We start from the raw sequence: 19,645 nt of genomic DNA on the forward strand, positions 1-19,645 counted from the left end.
ATATTTTAACTTTAAGATATAGTTAAGAGAGCTGAAGAAGAGAAAGAAGAAATAGACATGCAAAGAGACCACACACAGTCACATAGTGAGAGATAAAGAAAGGGGCCTTAGGAAGGGAGAGACACAGCCTTTAACACAGAAACAAGCAGGACAGATTTTCACAGAGAAGTACCTTCATCCTGTGGTCTGTGAGTTTTTGTTCCTTGAAACCCATGACGCTAGTGAATGCTTTCCACAAAAGGAGCAAACAACTTGTCACTAGAAGCTGCTTGACTGTAGGCTGAGATTAAGTCAAGAACCAGATGGGGTCCATGAACCAGCCCTCACACTTCTTAATTTTCTTTTTTTTTTAAGATTTTATTTTATTATTTATTCGACAGAGATAGAGACAGCCAGCGAGAGAGGGAACACAAGCAGGGGGAGTGGGAGAGGAAGAAGCAGCTCATAGCGGAGGAGCCCGATGTGGGGCTCGATCCCACAACGCCGGGATCACACCCTGAGCCAAAGGCAGACGCCCAACTGCTGTGCCACCCAGGCGCCCCAACACTTCTTAATTTTCTTGGCCAACTTAATAAATTCTATCTACTTATACCAAATTTTACTAGAAAGTGTGCCAAACAATGGAGGTTTCTTAAAAAATTAAAAATAGAAATACCATACAATCCAGTCTTTACACTGTTGGTATTTACAAAAAAACAAAACAAAAAAAAAAACAAAAAAGACAAAATCCAAAAATACTAATTTGAAAAGATACATGCCACCTTATGTTTATTGCAGCATTATTTACAATAGCCAAGGCATGGAAACAACCTGAGTGTCTGTCCATTGATAGGTGAATGGCTAAAGAAGATGTGGTATACACACACAATGGAATATTACTCAGCCATAAAAAAGAATGAATTCTTGCCATTTGTGACGACATGGATGGATCTAGAGGGTATTGTGCTAAGTGAAATAAGTCATACAGAGAAAGAAAATTTCATATGATTTCACTTCCTTGACAGAGGGGAGGTGGGTGAGGGATGCATGAAATGGGTGATGGGGATTAAGAGGTACAAAATATTAGTTATAAAATAAGTCACAGAGATGAAAAGTACAGCATAAGGAATATAGTCAGTAATATTGCACTTACTATGGTGAGCAATGCATAAGGTTTAGAACTGTTGAATCACTGTGTTGTACACCTGAAACTAATATAGCATCATATACCAGCTATACTTCCATAAGATAATGAATTAATTACATACAAAGGTAAAAAAGAAAAAGAAACAATAGTAATTCATTCTAATTCTCTCACTTTAAAATGCCAAATAGAAGGCTAAAGCTAATACTTTTAATTGACCAAAAAATAAACCAAAAACAAACCCCAAAAAACAGTGTCATGAACATTAAGAACTGGTATGACTTTTTCAGGAAGAAATAGAAGAGGGGTGTTTACCAGTTTTACACATATCTTTTTTTTAAAAGACCTCATTGAGAATCTAGGCCCTGAGAAAAATATGTCAGGGAGAAAAAGATAAGCAGTGAAAGAGCAAGCCAATAGCAGCAGCAACCCTGCGTGAACTTGGACCTGAAAGACAGAGAGAGCAGCAAGATGCCCAAAGGGATGATGGCTAGAACCCAAGCAAATGAGGAGAGCGGCCACTGCTGCCCCCAGTGTTCTCACCCCCGGGCTGGACCCAACACTTCAAAGCATCATTTAAAAGATGTATTTAAAGATAAACTTATGGGAAACTTAAGCCACACAGAGATTTTTTTTTTTGAACAGATTTATTGAGGCACAGTTGACATATATAAAGGGCACATATTTAGCATGGAGAATTTGAGCCACCCCTGCAAGATAATGAATATATTCGTCACCCTGAAATTTTCTTTGCACCACTTTGTAATCCCTACCTATTATAGCTCCTCACCCACTTTCTCCAAGCAACTTCTCATCTGCTTTCTGTCAGAATACATTAGCTAGGATTTTTAGAACTTTATAAAAATGGTATCGTATAGAATGTATTCTTTTTTCTTCTTTCATTTGGTATAATTATTCTGAGATTTATTCGTGTTGTAGAATTTACAAATATTTCATCCATTTTTACTACCGAGTAGTATTCCATTGGATGGACGTACCATACTTAATTTATACATTCACTTTTTGATGGAAATTTGAAATTGTTTCCACTTTTAAGCTATTATAAATAAAGCTCCCATCAACATTTATGTACAGGTCTTTATATGGACGTATGCTTTCATTTCTTTTAGGAAAGTATCTAATGGAAGTGCTAGGTCATGTGGCATGTATACGTTAAACTTTTTAAGAAATGGACTTTTTTCCAAAGTGGTTGCCCCATTTTACATCCCCACCAGTATTGTATACAGCTCTACTTCCTTGCTAACACTTGGTATGGTCAGCTTTTTAAATTTTTAGTTATTCTAATAGGTGTGTAGTGAAGTGTTATTTCACTGTAGGTTGTTTTAGGGTGTTTTTGGTTTTTGGTTTTGGTTTTTTTTTTTGAGAAGGAGCATAACAATATTGCTTTATTTGAAAGAATGGTACAAATGAAAGAACTTAAGTTGATGTTTTGGTACGACTTATGGAGAAGGTAAAGATAAACCCAAACGCATGCACAGCCTTGGTGACAAAAGAAGTCACCCCCATGGCTATGGCGAAACCAACCTAAGGCTTAGCTATCAGTGTCACTGTCTCCCAGGGTGTGCTTGTCAAAGATAGGCTCTGCAATGCCAGGATCCAGGACCCCCATCTTACACAAGTTGGTTACAGTGGTCATCTAATTCTTCAATGGGTTTTACCTGCTCATTCAGGTAATAAGTCCTAATGTAACCACACAAATAGAGGTCCATTTTTTTCACTGGCCTTTTTGTGCAGTTCTAGCAGTGAGCAACTCACACTTTTATTTTTATCAAATGTGACATACACTCCATTGCATTCAACTCACTCCGCAGTGGGCACAATCTGGTTTCTTGATATCCTGATGGAAGATGTAGTCTTTCTTGGTTCAACGTCTTCATCAATTTTCTGCATGCTCCCTCTTCTCATGAAATCAGTGAAGAAAACATTCGCTTCTTCAAAATCACATCATCCCAGTCAAAGTAGCAAAACGTGGACAGGTAGATGTAGGAGATGTAGAGTTCTGGGTCAATTTGGTGATTGATGGTGACCTCTGAGTCCTGGTGGTAGTTCAGGTGCACCTGCAAGGGGGGTTGGTCATCACAGCAGGCAGCAGGGGTCTGGAGACTGTCCAAAGGATCTGTGAGGAAGTGTTGGAGAGCTGGCTCTGAGTAGTTGGCTACCTGGGGTAGAGCTGGGAATGCAGGGAGAAAGACACCATGAACAAGATTAGATGATAAAAATAGACTAGGGGTAAAAAGAAAAGAAAGAAAAGAAAAAGAAAGAGAAAGAGAGACAGGAAGGAGGGAGGAAGAAAAGGGAGAAGGAAGCTACAACAAATACAAAAATATTTTTTAAAATCTACAAATGAATTAAATTAATAAAATTATCCAATAGAAAAATAAGTAAAGGATTTACTACAGTTGAGGGAAATGTAACTTCAAGTGTCATAATAAAGAAAATTTAAAAGATGCTCAACTGACTGCACCATCCCACTCCTGGTTTCAGCTGGGATCATGATCTCGGGGTCATGATCTTGGGGTCATGGGATGGAGTCCAGACTCGGGCTCTGCACTCAGCTCAGAGTCTCCTTGGGGTCTTTCTTTCTCTCTCTCTCTCTCTCTCTCACTTTGCCCCTCCCACATCCCAACCCCTCGCTCGCTCTCTCTTAAAATAAACAAATAAATCTTTTTAAAAAATGATAGATAATATCCAGTGAGATTGCAAGGATAGGAAGTTAGTACCTTTGTGTATTGGTTTAGGAAGTATTTTAAGAGAAGAATCTGCAAGTGTCATTAAAATACAAACTATATATAACCTTTGACCCAATAACCCCACATTTGGGATTTTTCCTATAGGGGAGAAAAGATTATTGTACAAGAGCATTGTTTATAGGGGGAAAGTCTTGGTAATAATTTGGATGTTCCTCAATTGCTAATTAAATAAATTAAATAATTAATTATAGAAAATCAATAAAATGGAATATTTGCACTATTAAAAAATGACTTATTAGGGAGAGCTGTCCATAATATGTAAAATGAGAAAAGACAAATTATAGATTAATGAGTAAATATGATATCATTTAAAAACTTGCTTCTATATATTTGTGTAAAAACAGAGCTATATACTAGAGATTTCTTACAAAACTCTTCCCTAAAATTCTGCTTATGATAGCTCATTCTAGCCACTGTATCCTGGTTTCTAGATCTTTTCCAGTGCATCACCAAGGGTTTCTTGCCTTTCCAATGTAAACAAATCTACAGCCTCCTGGGAGACCTGGCATCTCCCAGTTCCCTCTTTCACTGAGCACAACAGGCTCAGGAGTTCATCAGGATGACAGAGGCTGAAGATACATTATATATATTTATATATATACACACACACACACATATATATATATATAGTGATACTTTTTCTCTGTCACAAAGGGAAATTCCAAAAATGCAGTGGGAAGCTTATAAGATGAGCCAACTGTTTTTGGGTGGCCATTTTTATTTAAATGACAATCTTACATAAATTAAGCATCCATGGGTAGGGAATGGTCTTATAAAGAATTTTCTTACAAGTAATTATGGATAATTTTAAGGTCATGAGCTTCCCAACACTGCGTTCACAAGAAGACTGGAAGACCTTCTCCATGGATGCTGGGGAGCAAATTTCCACATTAGGTGAGAGGCAAATGTCACTGATTTCAAAGGTAGCATTCAACTCCAAAAATTTATGGTTTTCGAACCCTTTGTCATAGTATAAATAACTACATTAAGTGAGTCGTTTTCAAACTCTATTCCACAGGGTTCTAATATCCCCAAGTATAGAAAGAGATGGCATTATTTTGCTGTCTGCCTCGGCTATTGCCTAGCAGTGTGTTCCCAGGGCCTGGGTGAGCAAAATTCATTAGGAGATTCCTTCTAGTTCAGAACTTAAAGTCATTCCATTCTCCACTGCTTTACACTCTCACTTATATAAACACATACTGGTGTTTTTGGTGATTCGAGCAACATTTCATACTTGAATGGCTTACTCTTCTGTGGGAATTTTTCCTCCGCTCACATGGATGGCCACATGAACCATTTCAGAATTCTGCAAGATGTAGCAATAAAAATGACTTTGGCCCACATGTTTGACTGGAGAGCTGATATCTACCCCAGATCAAATAGTTTTTACTCTATAAATAAAGGATTTGACCTGTTCATTTTAGCTCGCTTGTCTAAACATAGCTGTTCAGCTGAGAAGTGATCCAGATTTCAAGTGTCTGGGCCTTACATATATAACACACATGCACACATTTACACACATATGCAGACTTGTGTGGGTACACATACTGGCATTCTTCCCCCTTTGACCAGTTTTGGAGCATTTGCCCTAATTCTCCAGGGAATCCACTCAGTAAATCATCAGTACAGAGAGAAAGAACAATCCCAGGATTTTTTCCAGAGCACATCTGGCTTAGTAGGCACTAGAATGAAAAATAGGGCAAATACCAATCTTAAAGTGCATTGGCTGTTTAGTTTCCAGCCAAGAAAGCAACAAAGATGGAAAAGGGGGAGTACCTGTGGTCTGTGATTACTGGGGTGGCAGGCTTCCAGAGACACCAGGCCTTGACTTTGTTTTATCAGGATTCTTCCTTAGTTGCTATTAAGAAGTATTTTCAACAATCTCATTTTTATTAGCCGTTTGTGCCCATTATAGTTTTCTAGTTGCTAGTTTGTTATGGCTTTAACATAAATAAGGTTCTAAAAATGTCTCAAATGAGGAGTTGCAGGGCTGGGTATGCTATTTAGACCATATAAAAGGCCTGCGTAAAGGACTTCCCTTGTAATGGGACTCTTTTATATTTAATAGAACTGTCATATAAACATATACTAGCATTTAAAATGCAGTTTCTGGGCCATAAAATAAACACCATTTCTAATATTGCTGTTGGCTTTCACATGCATAGAGCTCAGTTCATTAAGTGCCCTTTACTCCATTTATGTGAAATATGTTTTTAACCACCAGAGAAGTATGTAAAGTACATTATCCCTTGAAATGCAGTCATTATCAAGGAAAGACTAGTGAAAATCAGATAGACCAAATATTTTCCATAGATTTAAGCAAATTATAGTTAATTTTAACACCTTTACAATACCACAAACCTGGTTAGCTTCCAATAAATTATTACTGATGATTATGATAATAGCATTCATAACTTGAAATATAAATGTGGACATACATCACAAAAAATTATTAATTTATTTACAAATACATTTATAATTCAATGTTCACCTGAAAGTTATATTATAGCAATAATTCATTTATTTTATCAATTAAAATAAGGTAGATTTAAATAAAGTAGTTCTTCATTGCCTATCTTTATAAACATAAGTAAAACTTCAATGTGAAGTTCTTCTATGAAATATGTTGATATTAGCAATAACCTGACTTATAGTTTTTTAATAAATGAGTTAACACGTTCAAAGTTCCTAGAACATTCCCAAGCACATAATAAGTACTCAATAAAGCTAGTACTAATAATATTGTTTTTTAGACCTTCGTTTTAGAGTAACCAGAAGTGAATATTTTGTTACATATGTTCAAAACTTTTTGTGAGACTTGATAGAAATCATGAGTGTGAATTTTGTGGTAAGTAGAAAGTGCTATGTTGTATGTCAATATATAGCATCAATCAATCTAGGTACATACATTTATTAAAAATATTTTCTTGAGCTTAATTTTTATGAACATTAAGGAGTTTGATAGAGTTGAAGAAGAATAAGATGTGATCACAGCCCCTAAAATGTTATGTGAACATAAAAAAGTTATTAATAATATTAACACAAAAATACTAAAATTAATTTTAAAAAGAAAACATTGAAATGGCATTACCAAGCAGTTGGGAAATTTTGGCATTTTCAATACATGGTGTTAGAACATTTGGTTATCCCTACAAAATACAACCCAGAAAAAGTAAATTCCTGGTAAATTAAAGACCTCAAAATGAAAATTAAAACTGCAAAACTTTTGGGAGAAAATCTAGGAAGATATCTTTATGACATCAGGAAACAGAAGAATTTATTAAACCAGACACAAAACCCACAAACTAGAAAGGAAAAAATGTTTGAAATTTATCTATTAACATTTAAAATTTCTGTGTGACAAAAGATAACATAAAAAAATTAAAACAAGTCACAGACTAGAGGAAGATATTTGCAGACATATTAAAGTCTCCTTTCCCCAAAATGGTATCTGGAATTCTTCATGCCTTAACAACCAAAAGACAACCCAATAAAAAGTGGGCAAAGGATTCACAGAGAAGAAAACACAATCATCAGTAAATATATAAAAGCATCCTCAACTTCATTACAATAAATGGATATGCAAATTAAAATGAGAATCAGAGGGTGTGTGCTTCTGGCTACAGTTGACTAACTTTGCATGAGACTATATCTTTTAACATGAAACAAAACAAATCTAGAAAAATTTAAAAATCTGTTTTAAGACTTCAAAGAGTAATCAAAATAGGACTTGAGGAGACAATTCCAAAGTAAAAGGAAGAACAAAGAGGTAAGTTCAACATTCACTGTTGCCTGCCTTGTAAAATATTTGCCAATTTGCTATTTTCAACCAAGATGGTAAAAGCCAAACAAAAACTGGTAACTATGAGATGAAGAAACTTTTCAAAATTTTCAACAGTCACAAGGGCTGGAGAGACAAAAAGGCCTCATCATAGGAGAAGATCCTGGTAAAATGCTCTGGGCATTCAGACGACACCCCAAAAAAACTATACCTTTAGACTAAGGAGGTTGCAAATAAACTACCTCTCACTATTACTGAAAAACATCTGGAATTAGTTTAACCAAAGGTAAGTTAAGATGACCTACATCTATTCTAATATCTGTTTATTAGAAGCAAAAGTTAGTCCTTTCTGCAGGAAATTAACATTATCATGAGCCTTAAATTCTCTTTAAACCTTTCACATACAGTGCCTGATATCCAGTGAAAATGACTGGTTATACCAGAAACATAATCAAATTATTTAAAACAAAGAGAAAAAAAAGATGAGAAAACAGATCAATAGGAAATTCAAGTATTAGAGCTCTCAAAGCAGATTTTAAAGCAATTGTGATTAATATGTTCCAGAAAAATACATGACAAGACAGAGACTTTCAGCAGAGAATTGGAATCCATAGAAAAGAATTAAGTAAAAATTCCAGTTAAAAGATACATGATAACCAAAATTAAAAGCTCAATGAACTGATTTAGCAGAATATTGGACACTGCTAAACAGAGATTCAGTGAACTGAAAGATTGGTTGATAGAAAAGAGCTTGAATGAAGTACAGGAAGAAAAAAAAGGAAGGTGAGTACAGAATGTATTTTAAGAAGTATATTGGACATGATGAAAATGTCTAGCATGTATAAAGGAGATAAATGTGTGTAATAATTGTAATATGTATAAGAGGAGAAAAGAGATAAAATGGGACAGAAACAACATTTGAAGAAACATGACTATGAATTTTCATAAATTTATAGAAAATATCAAACCACATGGGGCACCTGGGTGGCTCAGTTGGGTAAGCACCTGTCTTTGGCTCAGGTCATGATCCCAGGGGCCAGGGATCAAGCCCCGCTTCAGGCTCCTTGCTCAGTGGGAAGCCTGCTTCTCCCTCTCCCTCTGCCTGCTGCTCCCCCTGCTTGTGTTCTCTCTGTCGAATAAATAAATCAAATCTTAAAAAAAGAAAGAAAGAAAGAAAGAAAGAAAAGAAAGGAAAATATCAAACCACAGACTCAAAAAGTTTTATGAACCACAAAGAGAGAGATAAATACAAAGAAAGGCCACAAAGATCTACAGCACAATAAAACTACTGACACAACAAAGATTCAGAGATACAAATACAGATACAAAGAAAATAACAAATGCATCCAGAAAGAAAATATGTTACCTTCAAAAAAGCAAGGAAAATACTAATAACTAACCCCTCAACACAAACATTAGAAACCAGAAGAAAATGACATGGCATTATTTTTTTTACATGCCAAAAGAAAATACTTAACAGTCTAGAATTTTACACACAGCAACAATATTCATCAAAATTTAACATAAAACAAACATTTTCAGGTATATAAAAACAGAGTTGGTCACCTGCAGATTCACTAATTAAAAGATTATTAAGTTCTTGGCAGAAAAAAAAGTTAGCTTGCATAGAAATTCAGAAAAAAATAAAGAATACAAAAAAGGATAAATATATAAATACACTTGAATGAATGCCTAAAAAATTGCCTAATTCATTGTGTGGCTTAAAATAATTGAAAAAGTTGGGGGACCTGTGTGGCTCAGTTGTTTGTGAGTCTGACTCTTGATTTTGGATCAGGTCATGATCTCAGGGTCCTGGGATCAGCTCTGTGTCAGGCTCCATGCTCAGTGGAGAGTGCTTGAGGATTCTCTTCCTCTCCCTCTGCCCCTCCCTCCACTCGTGTGCACTCTCTCTCTCAAATAAATAAATAAATAAATCTTTAAAAAATATATTAAAATATTTGAAGAAGTAGAATACAAAATAACAATAGGTAAGAAAGGAGTATATATATTGTTGGAAAGTAGTAAAAGTAATAGTTTATATAGAAATGTAACAAATCACAGATTCATGTTTTAACCTTTAGGATAGCCAGTGAAAGATTAGTAAAATAATGAATTACAAAGTAATAGAAGGTTAAGTATAGAATAATAAAAAAAAAACTTGATTAATCTAAAAGAAGACAAGTAAGGGCAAAAGAAGAGCAAATAGAAACCAAATAGTAAGATAACAGATTTAAACCCAAATATATTAGCTATTTGATTACATTTAAACAGTCTGAATACCATGATTAAGATAAAGTTTGTCAAATTGAATTTTTTTTAAAGTCAGCCATTTGTAATATACAAAATGTGCATCTTTAATGCATGGTTGTAGAAATGTTGAAAACAAACTTAAGAATAAGACATATATGCAAATATTAACCAAAAGAAAGTTGATGTAACTGTATTAATATCAGGAAAAAAGTAGGCTTTACTGCAAGAATCACTATTAGAGATAGGGAGGAATATTTTTAAATGGTGAAAGTTCTAATCTCCTAGGCATACATAACAATATCTAAAGTCTCAAAGTCTATAAACCAATAAATGATGGACTCTTAAGAAGAAATGGACAGATCCAGAATCATTGGGAAATATTATTATGAAAATTCATAGGGATATGGACTATTTCAGCAACATAACCAGTTTGGCTGAATTGAAATAATATACAAGCTGTAACAGAATACACATTCTTTTTAGGTGTACTTGAAATACACAAACTGTAATATATATAAGTATGCTTGAAACCTTTGTGAAAAATGGCCATACATTAGCTCAAAAAGCAAGCGTTGAATCTCATTAGTAACTAGGAAAATACAAATTAAAGTCACTGTGAGGGGTGCCTGGGTGGCTCAGCTGGTCGATTGTTGGACTCTTGATTTCAGCTCAGGTCATGATCTCAGGGCCTTGGAGTGGAGCTCAGCCAGGGGCCCCACACACAAGTGTGAGTCTGCCCATCCCTCCCTCTGCTGGCACTCTCTCTCTCTCTCTCTCTGCTCTCACTTTCTCAAATATAAATAAATCTTTAAAATCACTGAAATTCCGTTATTACACATCAGAACGACCAAAATGAAAAATACAGAAAATATCTCTTGCTGAAAAGAATGTGGAACCACTGGAATATACTGCTATTGAAAGTGTAGGTTGGTATGACTACTTCAGAAAAGTTTTTGGCTGAATCTCCTATAATGGAACATATGTATATACCATGATGCAGCAATTCCATTCCTAGGTCAATACCCAACAGAAATGAAAATACATGTTTTCCAGAATATACATAAGAATCTTCAGAGCCAAACACTGGAAATGACTCAAATGTTTATCCACATTAAATGGATAAATAATTTGCCGTAGATGCACATAATGGAATTTTGCAGAGCAACGAGATTGGCTAACTACCCCCATGTTCAACAATATAGTAAATCTCAAGACATAATGTTGAGTGAACAGATATAACACAAAAGATTCTGAATCTGATATTGATTTTAATACTACTCATTCTAGGTAAAACTTATCTATTGTATTCATTTTTTAGGGTTGTCATAACAAAGCACCATACACTGGGTGGCTTAAACAACGGATGGTTATTTTCTCACAGTTCTGAAGGCTAAGAGTCTAAGACCAAGGGGTCAACAGGATTACTTCCTCCTGAGGCCTCTCTTCTTGGTTTATAGATGGTCTGTGTCTTCACATGGTCTTCCCTCTATACGTGTCTGTGTCCCAATCTCCTCTTATAAGAATACCACTTGTGTTGAGTTAGGGCCTACCCATATGACCTCGCTTTAACTTAATTACATCTTTAAAGACCCCATATTCAAATACAGCCATATTCTCAGGTACTGTGGGTTGGGACTTCAATTCAGCCCATAACCATATATATAGTTAAAATTCAGAACAATGCTTACCTTTAGGGACAATGGTGGTGATAATGACTGGGAAGAGGCATGAGGAGCTCGGGTGTTCTGGCTTCTGATAACACACTTAGCATTATCACCTAGTAAATATTATCACTTAGTAAATACTCATTAACTTATATACTGATGATTTGTGCACTTTGATAAATGTTTGTTGTTCTTCATTTTCAAAAAGCTTAGTAAGAAAATATAAATTAATAAAAATAAATTTACACCCATCAGATGGCCAAAATATAAAAAATGCAATGCAGTGTGAAGATTTGGGCACTGCTGGGAAGTTTAGAGTGAACCACCTTAGAAAGCAATGTCTCAATTGCTGTAATGATAAAAAAATAATTGATACTTATTAAGCACTGTTCCAGGAGTTGTTATTTAATATGACAATGTTACAAGTTATATTTTCTTAAGGTGTGAACTGGGCTTCTATACAAAAGAGGCTAATAGAAATCCAATAGTTAAATAAGAAAGAAATCTACTTATTTTCCCTATAACAGTCCAGCAGTAGATGGCTAACAAGGCAGCTCCGCCAGGTTCGATATGGAGATTCCATCTCTAGGAATAGGTTGCTCATCTCTCACCATTACCCAGAGAGCAGGAAGCGGCAAAGGGCAGACAAATACACACAGGGATGTATCTCACTTCCGTTCCTATCCCGTTAACCATCATGTAGCCACGTGGCTACATCCAGCTGGGAGGATGTTGAGAAATGTAACCTGTATCTGGATGGCCAAGAATGCACCTGAAACTCTTGGATGGACAGAAGGGAGAAACGATATTGGAGTACAACCAGCAGTCTGCCATAGGCGATTACTACTACTATCATTGTTTTAGAGATTAGAAGACAGAGTCAAAGAGGTAATGACAGAGTCAAGACCTGAGTTCACACAAACAAACACACGTACTGTGTGATGCACTGCCTCTCTGCACCTAATAAGATTAAAAATGTAGAATCTATAACCAGCTATTCTAGCACACATGCGTAAAGAGACATGTCCGGGGAAGTTTATTGTAGCACTGCTCGTTAAAACAAAAACCAAACAAACTAAAGTAAAAACAACAGTCAGTAGAAACTTCACAGCCATTAAAACTAGATTTCAAAATGGAAAAATCTTAAGAACACAGTGCTGAAAAAACATTGCAGAAAGAATACATACATGATGTCATTTGTGTAACATTTTAAAAACAGAATAATATGTATTGTTTGTGACTAAATACATAGGTAGTAAAAGTACAGCATATACATGGAAATATACAGATATATCAAATATGGCAAAATATTAATAAATACGTAGTTTTAGATAATATTATTTTAACGTTTGTGTTTTTTGCATGTTTTAAATGTTACTAATGATGCCTAAAACCTTCTTTTTAAGTGCAATGACCCTACAGTGTAGATTTTTGGGGGGTAGTCTTAATATAAATTACTCTTCCTATTTTCTGTAAACTATTCATGTGTTCCGGGGATACCAATGTCTTTTGGACTGTTCTCACATATAGAACTGATACCAAGATCATCATCTTGGTTTTGCATCCGGACAATGTAGTTGGCTTATGTGTGGTCACTTACTCAGCTAATGTAGGATCAAAGCTTGCACTTACCTTGTGCAACAATCACGTTATGTAATTTTGCATGGTTCTTATCCCCCTACACTTTCAAAACTTCTTCCCCTTTCATCTAAAAATGTTTTGGACTAATTCTAATTGATCTACCATGATCAATTATCAGTTGCATCTCCAGGTAGAAAATGTGATTCACATATTTGTGACTGGAAAAAAAAAAAAAAAACCTCATCACACTAGGCTAGGTTGAATTTTTAAGTGAAACAGTTTCTTGGAATTGAGTTCATATAGTAAAGCTGAGGTTTTGCTTGGGTTTTCTCATCTTTTCTAGGTGAACACGGGAAAAGGAGAGTGAACCAGAGAGGCAGATTTATAGTTTTGAAGGGCAGACCTAGATGTGGTAGCGAGATTACAGAGTCAAGATTTATCAATTGCATTTTCTAATTATTTGTAAGGCTCTCCTTCTCTCTTAGACTGATTTAAATTAAACCCAGAAACACTGCCCTTGTTGAAAACAATTTTTGGTAATAGCAAAGCAGAATTATTATGATCTTCATTATTCTTTTTCTTATCAAATGCTGACATATTCAAGATAGATTTGTGAATTATTGGTACCTAAATAATCATCTCCTTCATCATTTAAAATTGACAATTTCCTAAGTTAATACTTAGGTCCTTCTTTAATAAGACAGAAATAAAATAAGGATGAGGAGTTTCCTCTTGTATTTGAATCAAAATTACTTTATTACATAGTATGGTTAAAATCATCAAAGACAGTTTCCGTGTTTTAACAATGGAGTCTATGCAGTTTATACGGATATTGTGCTAGGAAGGAAAAACAAACTGAGAACTTTTATAAGAGGGCATTCTTGGTTCAGACGCATTACAAATGAAGTGCTACCACTTTCAGACCTAACCAAAAAAAAAAAAAAAAGACAAGGTTTTAATGTTAAAACACTAAAATTGATTTATTGATACTATGCTTGTCAAATACAGGAGAAACTTTTATAATGTTGATAAGATAAGCATAGAATTTAATTTGGCTATAGATACAATTTCTTGAAGGTTCTCTGAGGGTTGGACTGATTGATACAGACCACTGGAACCTCCCTGTATTCTTAGTAAACTGGAGGAAAATAATGGCCTCATCTTCTTCAAATGGCTAATCTTCTCTAGCTTCATTTCTAGGGGTTCACTTAAAAAGTGCCTGATAGCAAAGCCTGTGAAATTTCTTTCTTACAATCGTTTCAGAGTAAGAGAAGCAAAATTTTGATCAGTTTTATTTCCCAGCTCTAATCTCTTCTCTAATCTATTTTAATCTAGTTTTCTCAAAAAGGAGCCTCTAAGACAAAGCCTTGCATGGAAATAGTTTATTTGGGGACTGATCTCAGGAATAAAGGAAGAAGGACATGAGGAGTAAGAGAGGGAGGAAGGGAAAGGTAATCTAACTGGCCATCGTGATGAGGGCTGGTACTCCATCATGCAAGGAACTTCTCAGGATCCTCATGAAGTATGTGTAAGATTGTCCAACCGCAGGACAAGAAGAGAGAAGTATTTATTAATCGGCTCCATTGCCTCTGTTAGTCAAAGGTGGTCCCAGAGATACTAACTTCCTTGCAGTCCTGGTTCGTGCATTCATGAAGGCCGAAGGTGTTCGTGCAAGCAAGCATCCTATGTTTCAGCATCAGAGATATTCTGGGGTAGGAACTGAAGGCTATGTGGCACAGTTCTGAATGAGGTGTTGTCAAAAAGCATCTGAGCAAAACTAGTGGAAATCTGCAAAGGATATGAAGTGGTACACAAGAAGTGTATGATGTAGTCTACCTTCTACCTTCTGTGCCTTTTAGATCTTCTTGTGCCCTCCATTCATTGATCCCATCAAATCAAATTCAGCCCCAAGGTCCCTTATAGGTCATGACCAGTTGCAATATCTATGACAACTCAATACAAAAGGCTCAGTGCAACAAACTACACTCCCTTGTTATCCGGAGTCTGAAACTGATACGTACCCACTAATTCCTCTACTAACCATTCTAGAATTCTTTTACTCTTTGCCTGTGCCTCAGCCTGCCTTGGTGGCTTATCCAGTGTAACCTAGACTTTCTCCTCGAGAGACTCTAAGCTCTTAAAGCCTTTCCTTTTTAAAGCTGCAATTGTTATTTCTCCCTGCATTCACCATTATCACTGAGCACAGAATCAGACAACCTAGAAATGCCTTGTGGTCTAAACAGAGCCTCTCTGTTCCCATGATGTGGCAGCAATCCTAGATCTTCAGGGAAATTAGAGTCAATGACTTTAAGTTACCCCTTTCTTTGTTAACATGAGGAACCCAAAGTGACCAGGTTGTAGTTGGAGCTGTAAGTTCAGAGGAATTTTTACTGTGTTCGCTAGTAAAAATGTTCCCTTCCTGGAAACTGGGACTTTTGATCTGACAGATCAGGAACGGGAAAGACAAATTTTAAAAAAGGATCACTCTGATGGTGAAAGCATCCTATGTTACTTCTGTTCTTTGTTTCCCTGACCCAGTTATTCTAATGACTCAGCACCAAATGGTGTTTTATAGTAGCTAGTCAAAATACTATTATCCAAAGTTAGGTATATTCTTTTCTTCTCCATCTCCTATGGTGTGATTATGTTAATCATTTGTAATGCAGTTCAGTTGGTCTGTTAGTGTTTGTATTCCATTTTGAATCTCTCCTCATCCTGATTGCTTTAAATTATTTATTTATGGGGGGGAGGGAGTAGGACATGTGTAAAAACTGTTACTATGTTTCTAAAAGGCAAAGATATTCAAAAAGGTGGACTTAGAGAAGTGCTGTTCCCTCTCACCCCTGCTAACCTGCTCTCATTCCTCCCTCTTCTCATAGTACTTCATTTTTCAGACTTATCATCATTAATTTGACTGCTCCCTATGTTTAGGCATTTAGTTTGCTTCCAGTATTTTGCAAGTGCAAACAATGCTGCAATGAACAACATATGGGTAGGTAGTTTCCTACTTTCAGAGGTGTGATCGCTGAGTCAAAAGGTAGGTGCCTCCATAGTTTTGTCAGGTGTTGCCGGATTTCCTTGTATCTCTTGCACCCCCACCAGCAACGTGTGGGAGCGCTAGCTTCTGCGTAGCCTCACCGACAGGAAGTGCCATCATACTTTTTATTTTTGTCAGTCTGACAGGTGAGAAATGGTATCTTAGTGTTGCTCCAATTTCCACTTCTCTGTGAGTGAGGTGGAACATTTTAAAATATGTTTGAGAGCCCTTCTTGTCTCTTTCTTGTGTGTCATCCATTCATATCACGATATGTACCATTTGTACCTTAGTCTTCCAGTCATTTTTGCCTTCGTTTCAGTCTTAGCTGTACATTAATATACTTTAAAATACTCACCCTCAATTGTTTTGCTTTAATTTCCCCAGTCACCACTATATTAGATTCCTCAAAAAGAGCCAATGAGTCCAGAATCTCCTAGATTTTTATGTCAAAACCGCTTTTTCTATAACCTTGATATTTGAAGGACAGCTTAAGCACTAGGATGTTTGGTATGAAAGAAAGGAGATACACATGTATTATTGAAGGGCTAAATACAATCCCTGCAATACTGAATTTTAATTGGAAATAACTGTGAATTTATGACTTATCATATTTGTATGCATGTGTGTGTGTGTGTGTGTGTGTGTGTGTGTGTGTGTAGCCCTATACACTGATAACTCTTAGAAGCACTGATTAGCACAGTAGGAATGAGAATCTCTAGTGCTCAGATTATGGTCTTTAAATACCATTTCCCATTGCGAGAACCCACGGCTGATTCAGGCCTAGGGCAGAAAACATTCAAGATGCCATAGAACAATCCTGTAATAACTAATAGCTAGGAAGCACTAGGGTCATGTCAAAAGGACTGAGGAGCTAACTTGAAGAGGATCTTATTGTCCAAAAATGGAACAACTTGAGCTTAAAAAGGATAATAATGGCAATGGATTGAAATCTATCAACTGTGTTTTAATCCATGAGTTTATAGGTTTAAATGAACTAACTGATCACTTTCAGATGGAAATAGGTAACCAATTCATCAACTTGAGTAAAAATAAATAGAGGGAAAGAATAAAGTACTCACCTTCCCTTTCCATGAACTATACTACTATCTGGTAATCAAATAGTAGTTGAGGGAAAGTATCTCCTTAAAAGGCAAAAACTAATAAATAGGAATTACCCAAGACTTCTAATTTCATTCCCAATGTATAAAGAGCTTGGAAATCATTGCTCATTTTTACAACAAGAAAAAAGCTAAAGAAACTGAAAATCAATTACTTTTTTGGAAGCATGAAAGAAATGAGGTCAGAAGAAATCTGGAGAGACAAGCGAATTTACACTATCATAGCCCAGTTCTGCTCACCAGACAGTGGATATGCAACAGCTACAAACTAGTGAGAACACTTACATGGGAATTTTGACAGGTTGCTGGTAGCTGAGTTTGGACTAACTCAAAAGGCAGAAACTCCTGGGGCCACAATACTGGGGTCTCTACACTTTCAATCATCTTACCTCCAGAAACCCTGATATGTTCTCATGGTGAAGATGTGAGAAAGACCCCTTCTACACTCTGGCAGGTGGGGAGAAAAAGTGATCTCCTCCCCCAAACTATAACCTCAGCTTTGGAGCAATCCCAATAGATGAACATGCTACAAAATACCTGACCAGTGCTCTTTAAAGTTGTCAAGATCCCTAAAAACAAGAAAAGTAAGAAATTGTCATGGCCAAAAGGAGCCTAAGGAGACATGATAAGTTAACGTACTATAGAATCCTAGATGGGATCCTGGGGGGGACTGGTGCGGGATGAAGAACATCAAGTATAAACTCAGAAAATCTGAATAAAGTATGGACTCTAATAATAATGTATCAATATTGATTCATTAATTATAGCAAATGTGCCATACATATTACACTAAGTACTAACTGCTTATTTTTTATAATCTAAAACTATTCTAAAAACTAAAGTTTACTAAAAAAAATAAATTAAAAACTAATACACAAAAAATAATTTGCGGAATTTTAAAAATAATTTTTCAACCTGAATGAATTAATTGAGCTAGGTCATTTAGCATCAATAGTAGCCAGTATGTCCAAAACAGGGATAACCAGACATCATGTGCTTCCTAATGAAAAATGACACATGCAGTCTTGCGTAAAGGAATGAAGCAAAGTCAGATCACAGCTCTGGATTCAGCTGCCAATTTTCAGGAAATACAGAGCATGGAGGAACATGTCGAACAGCACCAAGAGTGTACAATCAGGAAACTCCAGACTGTGTGAATTATAGGGCAAATGGCCTGGGCTTTTCAACAAATAAATTGTAAAGAGAAGAAAGTGATGGAAGGGGAATCTATATGTTAAAGGACATCAAAATTTCATTACATTTTTTAAAAAGCAAGACTAAAAAATGTGACTATCTTCCTTCTTTTTTTGATGGTCCAGCATTGAAATCCTTGTGTAATGCTAAGGATTTCTGTCATAAGGGTCAGATATTCTATTCACTAGCCTCCTTTGTGAATAGGGCTAGGCACCCACCCTAGCTGCCACCAATCAGATGACCCCACAGGATCACCTAGACTTTCTACCGCATCACCAAGAGCCGGTGCCCCCACACCGGCAGTAACTACTGACTTCTCCAAATACCTCAATTCCTCTCTTGGTCTATTTAGACTGCTGTAACAAAATACCATAAACTGGTGGCTTATAAACCACAAATATTCGTTTTTCATAGTTCTGAAGGCCACAAGTCCAAGATCAGGGTACTGGCAGATTCAGCTTGTCTCCTGGTTCAGAGACAGCCATCCCTCTGAGGCTTCTTTCATTAGGGCACTAAACCCATTCGTGAGGATCCTACCCTCATAACTTCATCACTTTCCAAGGCACCACCTTCAAATTACCATCACATTGGACATTAAGATGTAACATGTAACTATTGGGGGTATGCAAACATTCAGTTCATAACAACTCCAGTAGCAGAGCCCAAACACTTAATATAAGCCTCAATCTCCTCCAGGAAATGCACTGGGTCTGTGGCCACTTCTCCCTCCACCCTTTCTACCACTATTTTTAAGGGTCAAAAAAGACCTACAACCTGAGACTAAGACCCAGCTACCCCAGATTTCCTTACCCCTATTAATAGGGAACTGAGGGTACAACCCCCTTCCCAATCCCCTAACGCACATTCTCTGCCTTAAATTCATCCAGGAAATACTTTCATTTAGCTTGTTATTTCTGTTTATATAAATCACCACAAAAAGCCCGGGCTCCCAGTTAACCCTTTATATCTTTTTATTCCTACACTGCCACCCTCTCCTACCATCTCCAATCCCAAAAACCATTTCCCTGTCCCCTCTGAAATTCAAGGTCCAAGTGCCAGATTGTATTTCCACAGTGGCCACAAGATCTCCCATCCCTATGTTCTTGCAATTTCTGTTGGAATGTCA

At 36.3% G+C, this 19,645-nt stretch overlaps 1 pseudogene; it reads right to left on the reverse strand.

Moving 5' to 3' along the window:
• Positions 1–2,675: 2,675 nt before the first annotated feature.
• The window catches only part of LOC103663499, a 27,603-nt pseudogene continuing 10,633 nt past the window's right edge, over positions 2,676–19,645 (reverse strand).

This window comes from Ursus maritimus, unplaced genomic scaffold, assembly GCF_017311325.1.
Source record: "Ursus maritimus isolate PB19 unplaced genomic scaffold, ASM1731132v1 scaffold_13, whole genome shotgun sequence".
NCBI lineage: Eukaryota > Metazoa > Chordata > Mammalia > Carnivora > Ursidae > Ursus > Ursus maritimus.